The 21,084-nt window shown below is 37.1% G+C and overlaps 1 protein-coding gene and 1 pseudogene across 2 annotated transcripts in view; one reads left to right on the top strand and one right to left on the bottom strand.

Moving 5' to 3' along the window:
• LOC310635242 (dual specificity mitogen-activated protein kinase kinase 3-like) overlaps window positions 1-10,689 on the top strand; it is a 151,128-nt pseudogene extending 140,439 nt beyond the window's left edge. The window contains exon 2 of the transcript in view: window positions 10,074-10,689. The product of the transcript in view is annotated as a dual specificity mitogen-activated protein kinase kinase 3-like (transcript). The remainder of the gene's footprint in view (window positions 1-10,073) is intronic.
• Window positions 1-21,084, bottom strand: part of GALC (galactosylceramidase) — a 782,116-nt gene that overhangs the window by 5,846 nt on the left and 755,186 nt on the right. The gene's annotated exons all lie outside the window — the stretch shown is intronic.

Here is a 21,084-nt window from a genome sequence, read left to right as displayed (position 1 = left end):
TAGATGAGGTGCTTCACTGTGTGGAAGAATGTTACTCTGCCACAATGCATCAAATTATTTTGCATAAATAATCTATTCTACTAATGCAGAATGACAAGCCATGGATGATTTATGTTTACAAATTATTTTGTTTATTGGACATAACAAAGGGACTTTCCACTCTGATGAATAGAAAAGTGTCTTGGAAGTAACACTTCATGTTGGATATGGTGAAATCACCTTTTGAAGATCCGTATCATCTATTAAATAATCTGCCTTCTCTTTATGTATAACACTACGTAATCTTTAGCCTGAACATATGAAAATCCACACCTTAGTACTGCACACTGAGAGAAGAACAGCCACTTTTTTCAAACCTTTCCTTTAATTTTCTTAGAAACCAGAAATAGCAGACTGATAAATTAATAAAGACACTCCTTAAACCTTTAGGAAAGGACTGAATCAACCCCAGTTTCCATTTTGGCATATTTGTTAAAGAATCAAACTTGTAAGAGTCTGAAATGATCATTTTGATAAAGTAAGGTAAAATGATTAAGTGGAATAAGCTTAACAAAACTATAATAATTCTTTGAGAAAAACGTCTTGGGAAGGCAGGGTCAGGCCTTCATTTTTTTACCCAATGATTGAAGAAAAAGCAAGATGACCCCCTAAGGTATTGATGCAAGTAATTTCCAAGAAACCACACTGAACAGTAATTATTTTGCATGACCTGATCAGATGTTTTTCAAGTGTTGCTTTACTGCATGCTTAATATATGAATTATAAGTAGCCTCAAGAGGTGCCATCAACTAGCTAACCTGTCTAAATATGAAAGCTAAACAGCATTAGATTTGATTAATACCTGAATGAGATTCCATCTAGAATTGTCAAGACTGCAGGTTAGATAAAGATAACAAAACAAGACAAAAACAAAACAAAACAAACCACCCCCCCAAAAGGCAAACTATTTCTGTGTCACGTCAACAAAATCTACAAGCAATGCCTATGTAAGTCACCAGATGTTTGACTTTATGGCAATGTTGGCCTTTACTCTTTTGGAACCTAAGTAGATATTCATCGGGCCTTGTTCTTTGTTTTAAAAATGGCATGCAGGAGAGGCTAAATTAACCACAAAGAGAGTAAAATCATGTTTGTTCCTATGTGCAAATAAGTTCCATCAAACCTAGTGACAACATAATTCTGCTTTACTAGTTAATTGCTGTGCAATATTAATTACATTCATTTGTTACTGGAAATCTTTCCTTTCAAGTGTAAATGATTTGACAGGAACCAAAAGGTGCCTTTTCAAGAGGCAATTTGACTTTCTTGCTTTTCTTTGAAAACAGTTTGAAGGGACCAGTAGTCTAACAAAGAGAATTGTGAAATTGAGGAATGGGAGAGAGGAAGAGGATGGAACTCTCACTGGTTTTCATCTAGTGAGAATATGTGAGGCAGGCACAAGATAGAACAAATTAGTGCTTAAATCTGTAGAGAGCTGAATGATGTATAAGTTTACATTTGGTTTTCGATGCATCTTTCAATCATTCTAGAGCATAATGATGCAGATTTACAGAAGGGTAATTTCAGCCACATATATATGCATGATGAAGACAACAGTTGTGACAAATAGCTTAACAATCAGGGAAAGTGATGGCATTGCCAAGCTTTTTCTTGCAGTCTGTGCAGGTGTGAGAGATGAAGCATGTGCAAGTGAGAGACAGCAATGTTTTCTTAGCAACTTATGGGATAAATAAAGCTCTTAGAGCTTTACAAATACTTGCCCAGAGGCTTTCCATCTGAGAATAACACACAAGATTATTGTTCACAAGCCTTTGAAAAACACAACATAGGAGTACTTAAATGTTCTAATATGACATTTTCCATAGGGACACTTTTTGAAACTTCTTGAAATCATTTGTTGATGGATGTTGTCTATTGGCTGAAAGGCAGCAGAAGGATGATTTTGTATTCATTTTGTGTCTACCAGAGCTTTCCAGAGGCAGAAATGAGAAAGACTTCAGGCCAGGCATTCATTGTCCAACTCTTCGAAGGAACTACAATATCTCTTTGTTGTCAGGACAATTTCTGAAACTTCCCCAAATAATCTACTTCAAGTAATACAGCATTTTAGTCATCAATGGTCCAACTAGGAATTTGAAATGCTACTATACCAACCACAAAAGAATGTTCCTTGTTACTCCAGCATTTGGCCATTTTCATTTTTGTGTATCAAAGTTTAGATGTAGGTTAAATACATAAATAAGGATGCAGTATTGACGAATAGAAAAAAGTTTTAAAAAATAGTCAAAGATTTACCTGGTTATTTCAAACAAAACTATGATTTCTTTCTTCTGCAGTTCCTGGATATGCAACTTTTATTCTTGCTGCTTCTTGAAAAAAGTCTAAATGAGTAAAGAAGCAAAATGCTGTGATATGTATTTGCCAATAATTGGATAGATAGAAAGATAGATAGATAGATAGATAGATAGATAGATAGATAGATAGATAGATAGACAGTCAGATGTTATTAAAGATTCTAAAAAGATAAAAGTTAATATAAACTGATAAAAAGGAATAGAAAGAAAAAGAGAAAAATAAATGTGCAAAAAAGGGGAAAAGTAAAAGAAAGAAAAATATACAAAAAAGGAGCTTCTAATCTTCTTTACAGCAGTAAATTATAAATTTACTTCTTACTCTAGGATCACAACATAACTCTCTTTTTTCTATAATCTGTCCTTGTCTAATCATCAGAATCATAAAACATTTCTTTCTGTTTTATGCAAAAGGTCTATAAGAGACATGTCAAAGTCACGACGTCACAAGACATCACATGATTTATCAGGACTGTTTTGACATTGCCGGCAATGGGGTGGGCACAGCTTCCGCATGATGCAGCCGGCCCACGGGCTGGTGGTTTGACACCCTGTTCTTTAAGGAACTGTTGGGCCTTAATAAACATAGATATTATCTTTTCTCTGATCAAAAAAGTCAATTCACCAACTTTTCCATTGAATCTTTCAATCATTCATACAATATTCTTGCTGCAATTATTAGGTACAAAAACAAAGTTCCATTTAATCTCAGAACTAAAACCTCTGCTCTCAACTGAATATTAATGTTTAAAATCTTCTGAATCAGTGTGTGTATTTTAGTCAAATTGAATAGATTTTTTTAGCTTTTATACATGTCCATCAAGCATAATAAAAAGTGCCTTCCTGTTGTTCACATTTCCAATTCCTCTTGTGATATACACCAACTGTATACCACTTTACAAAAGTTCTCTTTAAGATTATAACACAGTGAACATTTCAATCCTTTCAACTATTGAGATCCATAAAGAAGTTTACAGACACAATCTGGGTTTGTATCTATTCCATATTCTCTATATGGCATGTATAACAATGGTTTTTAAAATCTATATTAACCTTAAATTTATCATATCACAAATAACCAAGCTACCCAAATCTCAGATTGTGTCCTTCTAATATAAAAAAGTCTTTTATTTTTAGCGGCATCCACTCCTTCATCCAAACTAGCCAGCAAACTGAAAAACACAATTTCAAATCAAGTAAAACCAATAGTCTTTTCTTTGCATCTTGTAATACCTTATATTTAAATGGATTTTTCCCTTGCCACACAAATTTAGATAAATCCTTCTGCTTTTATTTAAATGGTGCACCAATAGTTAAAACAGGTGTTGTCTGAAACAAAAACATCCTTCTAGGCAAGATGTTCATTTTTACCATTGTAATTTCTCCCATCTAACATGTCTTTTTTTTTTCAAAAAAAAATGCCAGGTTTTAACACACAGTTGTTTTGAAATAACATACAATTCATATTTGTCATAGTGATACTCAGACATTTTACCTTCTTCTCAGTCTTAAAACTCATTTTATTTATTAATTCTGTTTGATCTTCCATTTTCATACTCTGTTAATATCTTTATCTTCTGTTCATTAATCCTGAAACTTATTAATGCTCAATTGTTTTATTTAATTTGGCCAGTAATATTTGAACTCCCTTAAAAGGATATTTCAGTACAAACACCAAAAGTCTGTTTAAGTCCTTAACTTATAAATTTCTTTTTAAATCATTATTCCCACAATCCTCTCATTTTGTCTCTATTCATATTTCAAAAACCAATATAGAAGAGACAAGGCATCATGGTCTTGTTACTTTTTGTGTAGCATAGACTTTGCTAGATCTCCATTAAAAATTACTTGTGCTTGTTGTGAAGTGTAAATCAATTTTATCCATTTGTTAAAGTTCTATCCAAAATTCACATCTTTCAAAACCTTGAACAAGAAAGCAAAATTTTCAAAGGCCTTCTCTGCATCTACAAAAAAATCAATGTGGCTTGTTTTTCAATATGTTGCTCCAGAAATTCCAAAATGTCCAATAAAATGTTAACATTGCCCTTTAACTATCTTTTAGGTAAATACTGTACCCACATTGATCCTCATTAAAAAAAATCTTACAAAATTATTTTCAATCTATCAAGGCAGAATTGTTGCAAACAATTTGGAATCATTATTCAATGATGATAATGACCATTTTTTCTTGTTAAAGCCGAATGTTCTCCTTCTTTAGGTATGAATACTACATTGGCCTCTTTTCAAATCTCTGGCATCTTTCCTCCCTGTATGATAGAGTTCATTATGTTTTGTTAGGTTGTAAAGTTCATTTTCAAGATACTTATAATCCATCTGAATCAGGGACCTTTTCTCGTTTAAACTTTTTAATAGCTTCAGAAAATTCCCTAATTGTTATGGGTCCATTCATAATCTGCCTCTGTTCCTCTGTGGACCTCAGTAAATTTTGTTTCTTTAGAAAATCATTTATTTTCTCTAGAGAGATGTCACTTCCTTTATAGAAATTGATGAAATGTGTTTTTTTTCTGTTTTTGTTTTTAATATGGCCACATTATCCATCAATGCAGTATGCACCTCTTTGTAATTTCGATGTCATTTTTTTCTTTTTTTTTTCCTATTTGGTATTTATTTATTTATCTATCAAATTTATATAGTTACCAACCTCACCAAAGGAGACCTTAAGTGGTGCAGAACAATAAATAACACACACACACACACACACACACACACACACACACACACACACACACACATATATATATATATATATATATATATATATATATATATATATATATATATATATATACAGCAAATATAAATATAAATATTCTTTTAAAAAACACAAATACAATCAAAAATTTATATTTTAGCCGCTTCCCTGGTTTATTTGGAAACTCAAAGTTTTTTTAATTTAATTTAATTTAATTTAATAACATTTATATACCGCCCTTCTCCCTGAGGACTCAGGGCGGTTCACAGGGCAGAATAAAAAAACCAATACAAACATTAAAAACAGATTAAACAATTGCCCTAGTTAAAAACAATATAAATACAACGCTAAAAACCCCCAGAAAAATTAAAAAACAAAAGATAAAACAACCCCAACACTCCCCCTCAGGCTAGGCCGGCTTGTACAAACAAAAATGTCTTGAGATCGCGGCGAAAGGAGCGAAGATCGGGCGCCATCCGGAGCTCAACCGGTAGCTGATTCCACAGCTCCGGAGCGCCCACAGAGAAGGATCTCCCCCTGGGGGCCACCAATCGACATTCTCTGATCGGTGGCACCCTGAGGAGGCCCTCTCTGTGGGAACGCACAGGGCGCAGGGAGCTTGATGCCGGCAGCAGATGTTCCCTGAGGTACTCTGGCCCCATGCCATGGAGTGCTTTGAATACCGTTACCAGTACCTTGAATCTCACCCGGAAGACAACTGGCAACCAATGCAGCTCACGGAGCAGAGGTGTAACGTGGGAGTATCGGGAGACTCCCAACACCACTCTCGCGGCTGCATTCTGTACCAGTTGGAGCTTCCGAGTGGTCCTCAAGGGCAGCCCCATGTAGAGAGCGTTGCAGTAGTCCAGACGAGAGGACACGAGCGCATGAGTGACCGTGCACAGATCATCCCGGCTAAGATAGGGCCGCAACTGACGCACCAGGCGAACCTGTGCAAAGGCCCCCCTAGTCACGGCTCCTATATGATCTTCCAAGGTGAGCCGTGAATCTAGGAGGACCCCCAAGTTGCGAGCCCTATCTACGGGGGGTAATAATTCACCCCCCATAGTTAGAGGTGGAATGTCCGAATAAACCCGGGATGAAGATATGCAAAGCCACTCAGTCTTGTCGGGGTTGAGCTGGAGTCTGTTCCTCCCCATCCAGACCCGAACCGCCTCCAGGCAACGGGACATCACGTCGAGGGCATCACTGGGGTGGTTTGGGGTCGAAAAGAAAAGTTGGGTATCATCAGCGTACTGATGATACCCAACTCCAAAGCCACGAATGATCTCACCCAGCGGCTTCATGTAGATGTTGAACAGGAGAGGCGAGAGGACCGACCCCTGAGGAACTCCACAAATGAGAGACCTCGCGGTCGACCTCTGCCCCCCTGCCAACACCGACTGCGAACGTCCCAAGAGATAGGAGGAGAACCACCGTAAAACTGTGCCTCCCACTCCCAATCCCCTGAGACGCCGCAGCAAGATACCATGGTCGATGGTATCGAAAGCCGCCGAGAGGTCTAATAGGACTAGGACAGAGGAATGCCCCCTGTCCCGAGCCCTCCAGAGATCATTCACCAGCGCGACCAATGCCGTCTCCGTGCTGTGCCCGGGCCTGAAACCCGATTGGTACGGGTCTAGATAATCCGCTTCATCCAGGACCAGAGGGAGCTGATGCGCCACCACACTCTCAACAACCTTCGCAAGAAAGCGAAGGTTGGAGACAGGACGAAAGTTATTCAATACAGCCGGGTCCAGGGCAGGCTTCTTGAGGAGAGGCCTCACCACCGCCTCCTTCAAGACGGCGGGGAAGATACCCTCACTCAAAGAAGCCGATATAACTGCCTGGAACCAGCTGCGTGTCCTCTCCCGGGCTGCATAAACCAGCCAGGAAGGGCACGGGTCCAATAAACATGTGGTGGTGCTCAGCCTCCCCATGATCCTGTCCACTTCCTCCGGAGTCACAGAATCAAACTCCTCCCAGATGATATCGACAAGACCACCCGTGTCCTGATCGTCAGACTCTGCCCAGTCAGAGTCCAGACCGGTCCGAATCCGAGCGATTTTGTCCGACAGATGTTGGTTAAACTCCTCGGCACGGCCCTGCAAGGGATCCTCCCTCACCTCCTGATTTAGGAGGGAGCGAGTCACCCTAAACAGGGCGGCCGGGCGATTATCTGCGGACGCGATAAGGGTGGCGAAGTGGTTAGACCTCGCCTCCCTTATCGCAGCGAGATAAGACCTAATGTAGGCTCTTAGTCGCAATCGGTTTTACCATATACAATTGAGACATAGGTTGGTTACGTTGTTCCATGCAGAAAATAATCCTCAGTTGGATTAATTTGAAGGTCTATTTGACAGTGTAGTTTAAAGATTGTGTAGGTAAACAAATAAATAAACAGAGAAGGACTAATGTTTTGAAATGGCCCATTTACCATTAGCACCAGATATTTAGTGGGATAAAAAGATTCATAGATCATGAACTTCCACATTGTAGTGAATTGTTCTATATTTGTATTTAAATGACAATTATTTCTAAGTTCATCTATATCTGATGCAGTGTAGGGACCAGATAGCATTTCCTGTGGAGATGAGATGATCAGTAACTTAGCCAGAATATGCTTTTTCATTGCACCAGCACAGAAATTTTTTTCTGGCTATTGAAACTTTAGGCTGCATCAATTGAAGCAACATGGCCACTTCACTTCACTTTTAAAAATGGGAGGATCTCATTTGCAAAACTTTCATTGAAGTGAAGCACCTCTTGGAAGCTTTGCATAGTCCATGTGTCAGCTTATACACTATTAATGCACTTGTGTGCCACCACTGTTGGTAAGGCATTTCCTTGTTTGACAAAGATATTGATATGCTGAGCTACATTGCTGATGCAGTTCCATGGCCATAATTCTAAACTTTCAGACAGCTGGTGTAGGAATCAATGTTTCCCATTAATATAAAATGTATTGTATTCAGTGGGATTAAAGTAAAGCAAGGAATAAATACTCCACACATTAAAAGACAGATAATTTTCGTCCTCAACTCAGGCTTGGTTTTATCTAAGGTAAAGGTAAAGGTTCCCCCGCACATGCGTGCTAGTCGTTTCCGACTCTAGGGGCCGGTGCTCATCTCCGTTTCAAAGCCGAAGAGCCAGCGCTTGTCCGAGGACGTCTCCGTGGTCATGTGGCCAGCATGACTAGACGCCAAAGGCGCACGGAATGCTGTTACCTTCCCACCGTAGTGGTCCCTATTTTTCTACTTGCATTTTTACGTGCTTTCGAACTGCTAGGTGGGCAGAAGCTGGGACGAGTAACAGGAGCTCACTCTGCTACGCGGCACTCGGGATTCGACCCGCCAAACTGCCGACCTTCCGATCGACAAGTTCAGCGTCCTAACCCACTGAGCCACCGCGTCCCTATTGGTTTTATCTAGAGTTACCTTATTGATGACAGGAGCTGCTTATAAATTAAAACAAACAAACAAACAAATAAAATCAATAAACAACTAGTAGATTGGTCACCTCTACCTCTTCTATATTTCACCATATAAAACCTTTTTCCATTTTGAAAGTTTAAAAATTGAAAACAATAAGTAAAAAATATGGAACATTGCAAACACTCACACTATTGCAGATACTTTAGAAAATGCCATGTTAGAAGTGACTTATAAAACAGTGGGAAATTCTCTGTGATTGATGAATGCTTTTGACAGAAAACTCAGCACATGGTTTTAGCTATTTTTCAAAACTCACACCATCCTCTTTTCCTTGCTTCACTTGTGCAACCTTGTTTCTTCTTTGCTCATCAGCGTTATATTTTCTTAATATAGATCCCAAGCTGCTTGTGATCATCAAGGTATCACATCCCACTGCTAAAAAAATATTAATGTATGGAACTCAATTTCTACTTCAAGATTTTAGTACCAGAGGGGCTGACCCCTGAATATATTTTTTAACTCTTGAATCTATACATGACAGTTATAACTGTAAGAATTTAAACATATAACTGTTATAATCTATACAGGACAGCTATAGAAAGGAGAGTCATCCCTGCAAGGCATTGTGTGAAGTTTGATAGAATAGAATAGAATAGAATAGAATAGAATAGAATAGAATAGAATAGAATAGAATAGAATAGAATAGAATAGAATAGAATAGAATAGAATAGAATAGAATAGAATAGAATAAAGCTGGAAGGGACCTTGGAGGTCTTCTAATCAAGCCCTCCCTGTCAAGCAGTAGAATCTACACCATCTCAGACAAATGACTGTCTAGTGTCTTCTTAAAAATCTCCAATAATGGAGTGTCCACCATTTTTGGAGGCAAGCTGTTCCACTGGTTAATTTTCTTCACTGTCAGGAAGTTTCTCCTTAATACCAGGTTGCTTCTCTCTTTGATCAGTTTCCATTAATTGTTTCTGGTCTTTCCTCCTTTTACCTTTGCTTTGGTGAATAATGTGACCCCCCTCCTTCTTTGAGGCAGCCCCTCAAGTACTGGAATATCGCTATCATGCTTCCCCTATTTCTTCTTTTCTTTAGACTGCCAAACCTAAAACTGTTCTTTGTATGTTTTAGTCTCCAGGTCTTTGATCATCTTAGTTGCTGTTCTCTGATTTTTTTTCCAAATTTGATTCTATGCCTCTATTTATACAGCCCAGGATTGTATTAGCTTTTTTGGTTGCTATTGCACACTGCTGGCTCATAGTCAAGTGATCATCCACTAGGACACCAAGGTCCATCTCACAGTTACTGTTTTTGAACCAGATCTCGCCTATCTGTACTTGTACCTTTGATTTTTCCTGCTTAAATGTAAAACTGCTTTTCTCCACATTGAAACTCATTTTGTTGGATTGGGCCCATTGTTCAAGTTTGTCAAGATCTTTTTGGATCCTGAGTTTGTCTTCTGGGATGTTGGCTACTCCTGTCAGTGTGGTGTTTCCCTTCAATTGCCTCATCTAAGACATTTATGAATTCTCTCATCTAAGTCATTTATGATGCTTGTTCCTTGGAAAGTGCAAAGTTGGAACAAAGAAGAAAAGGCCACCGTTTTTAAGACTGCCATTGATTAATAAACAGTTGTCTGTCCCTCCAACATCTCCAAGGAATTTTGATTCCAGGACTTTTATCACCACTGGAAAAAAGAACTTTGAAGCTGAGGCTGATGACTTGGTAAGCATCTCCAAACTGGGGACAGGTGCTTATGAGTTGTGGAGAAAGGACATCACATGAAGAGCAACATGATCATGGCTGTGAAGACGATCCGAGCCACTGTGAATACGCAGGAGCAGAAGGGACTGTTGGTGGATCTGGATGTCTCCATGAGGACAGTTGAGTGCTTCTACATTGTCACTTTTTATGGAGCTCTTTTCAGAAAGATGATGTCTGGATCAGCATGGAATTGATGGACATATCTCTAGATAAAATTCAAAAGAAGGTTCTAGAGAAAAAGAAGACCATTTCTGAAGATATCCTGGGAAAAATAGCCATGTCTATTGTGTGAGCACTAGAGCATCTCCACAGTAAATTGTCAGTGATTCACAGAGATGTGAAGCCATCCAACATCTTGATCAACAAATCAGAGTTCAGAGTGACAAAAGTGAGATGGACAGTGAATAAATTTAATAAATAAAATAAAATAAATAATATCTTTAAAATCTCTGTAAAAATGTTGGAATATCACAAAAGCCATTATTCATCTGAACTTTCAGAACAGAATCAGCAGTATTTGTGCCTTGTAAGTCTATTCCTGAATAAAAGGCAAATGCTTTCACAACTGAAGTTATATATCAGCTTTTTATGGTTGAAATATTACAAGCAAAATTCTGACTTCATACAAAATAATATATAGACTTTTACAAACCATAGCTTTTGACTCTGACAGTTATTTTGTTGGCTGGCAATACCTTTTTGACTATTAGCCATAAACTATTGCCAGGAGTAAAGTCATGGATGATTAAGCAATGATATGATGGAGTTATTTAAATTAACTAAGGGTTAATTTAAAATTAAATACAAAGATTTATTTAATGCAATTGGTTGGGTTACAGCCAGAAAGCCCAAACTATCACAAAAGTAGAATGTACTTAAGAAAAATTGAAAGAGATATTTTGAAACAAAAAAGTGATGTCTTTTCAATGAAAGCAACATAAGCACACTGATCATCTTGAAAGCTATTTTTTTTAAAAAAGTTCTTTTAAAAAACTATTGCAATATTCTCCTATGTTGAATATAAAGAAAGAAAAAGAAAGAGTTGTTAATACTACAAGCTATAATCAGTGTTGTTATAACTGGAGGGGACACAGTGGCACAGCAGCTTAAAGACTTTGTCTGCCAAAGATGGTCAGCACTCTGGAGGTTAGAGCCCACAGCATCCCATGGCAGAGTGATCTCCTATCATTTGCCCCTAGCTCCTGCCCACCTAGTAATTTGGAAGCATGTGAAATGCAGGTAGATAAATAGGTACCACTCTGGTGGGAAAAGCTACCAAGGTTCCATGCAGAACTGGGAGCCATCACCAGACCTGTTTGGATGCGAGGCAAGGTCAGCAAAGGAAAGCCCAAGTGACCCAACATTCCCCAAATGCTGCTAGCCAACTGGTGCAAAGCTAGTTCACCCCCTGCAGTGTACTGTGGATAGCGCACATGCATGAACAAAATGAACTAGCAATCTTAGGCTTCCAGAACTACTTTGGGGTAAAAGGCATTGTAGACTTCCCTGGCTATGTATACCATACGTTAAAAAGGAAAAAAAAAATCAATGTTGTTGATTTATGTAAATCCACTTTATTGCAACCTCTGACTGATATGTAAACTTGTCTGTTCTTGATTCACGATATTTAAATACTTTAACTATTAACAGAACTGATATCCCAGACTACCAGTTTAGCTCTCAGAATGGCTACTATTCCAAGTTTTGTGAAGGCAAAGCAAGCAACACAATTCAAGCCAGAGTAATGTTCAGTGGATTCTTTCCTAATCTTGCTTGTGCTCACTTCCTGATGCCTTGCTGAGTTCACATGGACTAAGTAAAGTAGGAAGAGTTTTCTTTCCCTCTGTTTGCTTTTTAACATGTCAAAAGAATTAGCTGAGGTTTACAGTTAGATTTGTCTGAGGTTTTCCTAGTCTGCAATAAGGAAATTGAGAGTTTTGTTTGGTCTAACTTTTTAAATGAATTATCCTGATTTACACTTCCTGGACTAACATGCTGATTAGAATGTAATTATCTTTTGGTTTCTCATTTATCCAGATTTTGTGTTGCATGTCTAAGCAGTACAACCCACAGAAATGGATTTTCAAACCAATGAGTAGACAGCATATTTTATTTGAAAAAAATACATTTTTAGAGGAGGGGGTTTGTTTTTAGGGAGAAAACATATATGAAAAGAGATTTGATGCATACCATAAAAAGCTCTTTAAATTGCTCAGTGGCTGAAAATCCTGCCTGGATTTCAGTACAGTGGATTTTCAGCTCTTGAGTGGCGTCTCCCAGGGTCTCCCCCATCTCCAGAGACACCTGCACTCCTTACCTGGTACTCTGCTAAACAATCTTGGAGATTGCTTAAAGACCATGACAGGAAGTGCCAGGATTGTAGATGTTTAGAGAAGCAATCACAAGTGTGTCTTACTTAATGAGTGTTTTGCTTAATGATCAAGATTCCAGTCCCAATTATAATTGTAAGTCAAGGATTACCTATACAGGAAAAGAGACACCTCTGACAAGTACGTATGAAGAGAATATTCAGAGATAGTTGTACAATATAATATAAAATAATGTAATTTCTGAGATTCACCAGACATAAGAGTACAAGGGGTACTGTGATGGATTGGACTTTTGACCCATTTAGTTAAACAGTTTCCCAGCAGATGGCCCTCAGAAGCAATCAGACTTTCATCAAAGTTAATAGCCATTGATCTCTGTGACTTCTATGAATTGGTCCAAGCCACCCTGAATCCAACCAAGTTGGTAGACCCGCATCATACCTCATGGTATTGAACTGCAAAGTGTAATTATGCATTGCATTTAAAATATTTCAGTCTGTCCTGATTCTTCCAGGATTCAGTTTCATTGTCTGAACTTTGGTTAGGGTATCTTTTTTTGGGGGGGGGCATAATAAATAATATAAATAAAATAAATAAAATAAAATAAATAAATAATAACATAGTTGGAAGAGAACTTAGAGGTTTTCTAGTTTTCTCAAGGAGGAGAACCTGTACTATTGTTGTCCAATATCTTCTTAAAAACTTACAGTGATGGTGTAGCCACAACTTCTGAAAGCAAGCTTTTCCAATGATTAATTGTTCTCCTGTCAGGAAATGATTCCTTATTTCTAGGTTGGGTCTCTCCTTGATTAGTTTCCATCCATTGTTTCTTGTCCTGCCTTCAGGTGTTTTGGAGAATAGGTTGACCCCTCCTCTTTGTGGCAATCTCTTAGATATTGAAACTGCTATTATGTCTCGCTTAGCCCTTCTTTTCATTACACTATACATACTCAATTTCTGCAACCTTTCTTATTCTCTACTTGATCCACATCACGCATAGTTTTACACACTCAATTATGTCCCCTTTCTAGACTAATAAGCCCCAAAAGTCATTGCCTTTCCTCACAAGGAAGCTGCTCCAGTCTCTTGTTCCTCCTAATATTCTCCTCTGAACCTTCTCTAGTTCCATTATAACCTTTTTTAGGTGCAGCAACCCAAACTGCACACTGTATTCCAGATTCAGTTGCAGCATTGATTTTCCTAAAGGCATTTTGATATTGGCATCTCTATTTTCAATATCATATTATTACTGTTGGCCATTTTTACAAGGGATGTTGACAGCTTCATTGAGCTGTTTACTGCTATTTCAAGATATCTCTTTTTTCCCCATCAGTCAGTGCTAGTTCTGTTCTCATTAATTTGAATGAGCAGATAGGATTTTTGGCACCTATGTCAATCAGCTCACATTGAATGGCATCTGTCATTTTGATGTTTTTTTTTCCTTTAATGCTAGAGATCTTTTGGAGCTCTTCACAGTCCCTTACTGTTTTTACTAATCAGGGTTTGTGAGAGCCAGGGTTTTTCCTAGAGCTTTAAAGCCTTGCCCAACCAGATTTCTGAAATTTAGGTGGTTAAAAAAAAGAGACAGCCATTACCAAGCTATTCCAACAACCCCTCTCCTATTATATGTTTCCTCTGATATTTATTGTTCATTTAGTAACCGAATTAACTTCTTTCCATTTTTAGTCATAGAAACATTAATTTCCACTGCTGAATATGCAGGAAGATTAAATGTTTTACTTGTGTGATTTCTCTGAAGGAAACAAAAAAAATCTGGGATCAAAGTAAAATTTAACATTAGAGAGTAAGTATGAAGTACATAAACAATTAAATCATGAATTCAGCAATACTAATGCACTATATATCCTACATTTTAAGACAATAAATGTCTGATTTAATGAAATTCAAAATTAATTATGTTCTTAGCACTTAATGTTTTATGATAAAATAAACACCGTATTTCCTAAAACAATGTTTTATAGATATGCCTGTGCACCCATAATCTAAATTGATACTCAAGGGTTTTTTTTCTATTTAAATCTATTCTTACACAAGTGCTACTAAGTTTTGATTTACACCTTGTCTTTAATGACAGACTAGGCATACAAGATTTCAGAGTACATTAAAACAGATTAAAAGCATATAACAAGAATCAATATGTAGAACATAGAAAGAGCAAAACCAGCTGAGATAAAATGGATCAAGACAAATTAAGTAACCTGGTATCAAAACCTAATTAGTATAATCTTTATGAAACCTTTTATTGTTTAATGAAAGTAGAGAAAGTAAGGATTTTACAGACAGCTACCTGAGAGATTAGATTAGATTAGATTAGATTTATTAAATTTATATGCCGACCTTCTCCCCAAGGACTCAGGGCGGCTCACAACAATAAAAAATTAAAAAAACATAAAGTACAAAATTTAAAAAAGAATTAAACAATGGATGTAATAAATAAATGACAATTTATTTAACCCAATAAAAGCCAAATTTAAAACCATAGTCAGTCCAGGCCCAATTGTTGGAACATCCATGTCTTCAGGTCATGGTGGAAGGACCAAAGTTCAGGGGCCATCTGCAGCTCCAGAGGCAGTTCATTCCAGAGGGTCAGCACACCCACAGAGAAGGCTCTCCCCCTGGGGGTTGCCAGCTGGCATTGCCTAGCCGACGGAACCCTGAGGAGGCCGACTCTGTGGGAGCAAACCGGGCAATGGGAGGTTGACAATGGCAGCAGGTGGTCTTGCAAGTACCCCAGGTCTAAGCCATGTAGGGCTTTAAAGGTAATTACCAGCACCTTGAATCACACCTGGAGGGCAACCGGAAGCCAATGCAGCTTGCGCAGGAGATCACTGTACAATGGAAAGCAGGGCACCTATTAGTCACCTCCTAACTAAATATATAGAAGAATGTTCCACTCCTTTAATGCAAATTTCAGCGAGCTCATAAGAACAGATTTAGAGAACATGGGAATGAAGAATTCTGGAGAATTACCTCAAATCACTTACATTTCTGCTCCTACTGTGTATGCCATCTGCCATACTTCATTTTTAAACTACTATAGACATTGCCTTTCTTCTCAATTGTCTCTATCTGTATGACTATTCATTTAGGTATATAGAATATGTATGTATACATGTATAATGTGAAACTGTTGTTTGCTTATGGAAGATAGGGAGTCCCATGCTGAGTTAGTAGCAGGTTATGCCATGTATGCGAGTCCACAGTTCTGTATCATACTTTGCCCAGATGTATTCATTACCCAAGAGTAAATTAAACATCTTTTGTCACTCACATTTATTTATTTGTATAAGCAGATAGTTAGAACATTGAAATACCAACAGCTTCATAGTTAAATAAAATATGCTTGTTGTTAGGGACATAGGAAAAATGCAGCCAATTATCAGCATGCTTAAATGGGGAAAGAAATTGAGCACTTTGAGCAGCAAGAACCTAAAACAGTGTTTTGTCTTGGAGCAGAAAGAGGAGCTCTTAATGAATCTACCATATCCATGTTTGAATTCCCTTCAGGTTTAACTGAAATAGAAGTGGATGATGTTTGAAAAAATTACAGGAATTACAAATCAGCCTCCCTACCCTTTGCAGAGTGGCAAAAAGCTGTGGATACCCATGGGAAGAATATGGATATTTTTTATACTTGTATTTTTATTCTGTATGTTTTAATAGTAGGGATAAGGCCAGAAACTAGAATGTAAGGGTAGGAAAGTAACTGAAAAATAAAACAAACATAGGCACACACCAGTGATCATTACTGCCATGTTCCTTCTTCTATGAGCATTGGACAGAAATACTTGTTTAATGATATCATTTATACCCATATTTGGTTTTGTGGCATTTAGATATATACTTCCTTTTAACAAATGTCACAATAGTTTACACAAAATTGTAAGGAGGGGAAAAGAAAGCTTTAACAACATACCAAAACAATATTATAACAGCATTGTAGAATATATTACCTCATAAAGTGTTATTTTAAAAGGCCAAATTGTTGGATGTCCATTCCAAAACACTGAGAAGGTGGGAATGAATCCTATCTCTGAAGCAATACTACTTTCATTTAGAAGAAGAGATCTTCCTTGTTTCTGACCGGTGGATCTCCTTCAGTGAGGAGCAGTGGATGTCCTCCAGATAGATCCTCTTTGAAATCTTAATATCTGGGCTAGCTCACAATGATATTACTTAGCTACTCATGATTTGAGCTATTTAAGCTTTGACAGTTAGAACTTGCACACTGAACTGAGTCTAGAAATTAAATGGCAGTTGGAGCAAATTTTTCAGAATCAGACTTAAATGGTCACCATAACATGTACTAGCCAACTGAAGTTTCTGACCACTATTTAAAAGTATTCCTACAGAAAGCGGGGCTACCATATTCTAAGTGTGATATAACAAAGACTGTGGTTTGTCTCTAAAATGATCCAGGCAGGTAGATTGCAAATGTGCTAATTTCCACTAATAGTATTTGGAGACAGTGTATGCTAGTCTAAAGGAAGTATTCTTAGGAAGCCAATTGGGATCATGGGGAGGGTGCACAGATTGAACCCAACCTTCACACAAGGATCAAGGAATTTCTTTATTTTCTTGATTCAGTCTTAGCTTATTCTCCTTCATCCCACTACTGGCCAAATCTTTTCAAAGAAAGATTCAAAGGACTGTAGTTCCAATGTATTGCTTTCCTGTGATTGATATATATGAGTGAACAAGGAAAACATGAGTCTGAGATAGATGGATTGATTCTGTTCTGTCCTCTTTTCCCTTTTAGTTGTTCATCCAACCCACTAGGTGACATGATTACATTTCTGATGCTCCTTCTTATTCTTTCCTATCAGTCACTCAAAGAATAAAGAATCCTGCTTTAACACACAGTGACAACTCATGGGCTGAATGCTCTTTGGATAGTTACATCCCTGTAATTGTTTGGAGAGGAACTGAGAAACTTATAGTGAAAAGAGAAAATTACTTACAATTAAAATAAAAGCTTTTTTCCCCCTGTTACACTGCCCAGGCACCAAATGTGGAGGCAAGGCTGGTGGGACCAAAAAAGGCAAGAGAAAAGAGGTAGGATTTCTGAACAAGAATGTTGGAAATGTATAAGAATAGTATCTCATAAGAACTGGTTCCAATGGGTGTGGATCAGAAAAGATATCTATTTATTAAATTATTACAAAATGATATAAAATGGCACTAAATACTAGAAACAGAATGCAAACAATCATAATTGATTTAATTATTTCATTTTTCCTTCCTCACCCACAGTAATCAAAGGCCTAAATTGTTCATTATGTTACTAATGAGAGTGATGATGGATACCTGACAAAAATTCATTTTGATTACACTTTCATTATAAACTATCCAACTGTTATAAAGACAAATGCCCCATTTTTACATAAAAGGAATTTGTGCAACTGGCATGTGTGAATTTAGGTTGGCAAGAAAATGGGTTGACAGTTATTCTCTGTCTGGGTGATTGCTTACTATGAGTCACAGCAATTCCTATGAATTGAAATTTCCTTTTCTATTTTGTTATGGTGGTTAAAAAACTACAACAGGACACCCTCTCTCTCTCTCTCTCTCTCTCTCTCTCTCTCTCTCTCTTTCTTTCTCTCTCTCTCTCTTTCTCTCTCTCTCTTTCTCTCTGTATGTGTGTCTTGTCTATTCTAGACATCCAGCTTTGTCCTGTCTTCAGTTTGCTTTTTAATTAAATGTTGTTAGAAAAGACCATTTCCTATAAAAGAACAGACAAAGAAATAGTTTTTTAAATGCAATATTTGAGAAAAAAATGAGTTATTTAAAACATTTTAATGACTGAACAAGTATGTAAGAAATACAGTGATGGGTAAATATCTATGCAGAAGTAGACCAGATTGCAAAATCAAACCAGCTGCAGGTTAGAACCTGAACTGAATAGAAATAGAGGAATATGCTCCTGTTTGAAATGAAAGACTTCTCGGTCAGTATTGAAAGAAAGAGGAACTGCCGACCATAGAAGAATGGACTTTAAAGGTTTCTGATCTGGCAGAGATGGCAAAGATTTCGGCTTATTTGAAAGATCACTCGCAAGAACGTTATATTATGGAATGGAGAAAATGGATTGAGTATATCCAGAACAAATATAGGACTAAAAAGTTTCATGTAGCATTTGAATAAGTCTTCCTTTTCTTTTTCTTTTTTTTCCTTGTTTTCTCTATACATATATATATTTAATATTAATAGTGTTTGTATTATCCTATATGAGCCAGAGAGTGATAGATTTTAGAGTTTATGGTTGTTAGCATATGGATGCTTATGATTGTTTTTTTTTTTGTTTTTACACCTTGTACTTAGCTCTGGGAAGTCGGGGGGGGGAGGGGGAGAGGGGTGGGGAGGGAGGGAGAGGGGAGGGGGAGGGGGGACTGTTAAAGATAAAATGTATGTTAAAACTTTTCAATAAAAAAAAAAGAAATGAAAGACTTCTCAACCCATCTACATCTGATGAAATACTTCAGCAGTCCAATGGCTAGAATAAATTCCATTTAAACCACTAAGTAATTTCATCTTCACCAATGAAACGACTCCTGTGCTTGGTAATGAGCAGATTTACTGTCAAGAAAACTCTCTCTGCAGACATATTTAGACCTCAATGGAAACATTGCTAGTTGGTTTTTTTTTTGTTTTTTTCATTTTTTGAGATAGGGATAAACCGGCAAAAGCATTCAGGCTGTATTTCATTTACCCACATTGGCCTGTGGCCTCTGCAGTTCCTTTCACCAAGTTCATGAAACTGGCATGTTTTTTTTCTTCTTAATTTTAAAAAAGAGAGACCCTTGGCCACAAACGTATAGCTTATATGTATTTTAAGATTATTTTTCTCTTCTCTTGTTAAGTCCAAAAGTGGAACTTCATTTTTAAAATTTCTATCTCCAAGTGTGAATGGGACCAGTCTCTCTTTATATGGGTTACTTCTTGGAAAAGCTGTGAGAGTGCCCTCTGAGTGGTCTTATGACCAAAAATAGAAGAAAACAAACAAACAAACAAAAACACAGGAGACTTAAAAAGCCTTAGGAGATTAAAGAACACACTTTAAGATTAAGGGAAAATCTCACTCATGAAATCATTAAATTGCAAGACATCAATTTATTCTCAATTTATCTGAGTAGTGGTGGTGGTTTCATCTTTCTTGTCACATTGTACAGAAATGTTTGCTTATCACCAAAATAAGGCTGCTAGGCTCATTTTCATGTCGTTTAACTGAACTCACAACTTGAATTAAAAATTGCAACTAGTTTATAGTCTTGCAAACTTCATGTAATTCTTCTGTGCATTTTTCTTTCTGTGCATTTGGCATGTTAATTAAAATTGAGCAACCCTTCCTCAATAGAGGCATAGGGATGTGACACCACCTATCTCCAGTTTACAACACAGTCTTTTCAGCACTCCTTTCAGCAAAGTTCCACACCCATTTGTACTCTGATTCAGGTCACTCTGAGGACACAGATAAACCCCTAAATTGCCTTAATAACTCTCAGAGAGCTAGTAACCAGTCCTCAGAGTGCTAACAACCAGACGACTGCAAAGAATATAAATCATTCCATTCCCCTTCAATCATTTAGAACTGAAAAAGCTTCTTGGATGAGAAGTGAAACATTTTCAAACAAAAAAAAGTCTATTTGCCTTTTGACAAAAAAACACCTTTTGGACAACCATGACCTGGATTGATTGAGAATCTCCATAGATGTTTTCTGGACATTGAAGCTTCTTGGGTACACACTACACAGAGAGATATAAAAAGACATACAGTACACATAAAATATAGGAATATATACTTAAATGTACATATGGAAAGTGAAGGCAACAAAATCTACATAAATGAAGACATTACAACCAACTTTAAAAACTCCATTATTTCATTTTTCCAAAATTACCTAAATGTTATTAGTATTATTACTAGAATCTTTGGTATTCTAGTGGCTATAGTTCTTGCCACCTGTTTAAAAATCAGCAGAGCTAGGTTGTTGTTATTACAATTTTTCTTTATCTGATTTACTTACTTTTCCACTGTTGTTGTAATAATAGCAACAACATAAAAAACACTATGGAAAAGTAGATAGCTTGGGAAAAATAGTAATTAAAATCTGTGTTACATTTGAAACAACAGCTTTCTACATGCCAGATAAGAGTTATAATCATTAATCCACTGAAAGATTCTGGTAATAATAGCTACAGCAGAGATTAGAGAACTATAGATGAGTGTCCTTTGACCCAGGATGTCAAACATTTCTGTTTCTGTGCAGTTACCAATCAAAGTGAAGGAATTGTTTAGAATAGACATTCTCAACATTTTTTTTAACCTCTGGATAAATTCTTGAAATAATTTTCAGATTACAGGAAAACTCTGCATAAAATGTATTATATTTATAGCTTATGGAATGTTAAGATGATTAGTAAGCTGAGTCACAGTGTATAAAAATTCCCACCACTAATAGTGCTAC

Source organism: Vipera ursinii, assembly GCF_947247035.1.
Source record: "Vipera ursinii genome assembly, chromosome: 1".
Lineage (NCBI taxonomy): Eukaryota > Metazoa > Chordata > Lepidosauria > Squamata > Viperidae > Vipera > Vipera ursinii.
The sequence above is the reverse complement of the archived record's forward strand: the minus strand, read 5'-3'. Positions and strand labels throughout refer to the sequence as shown.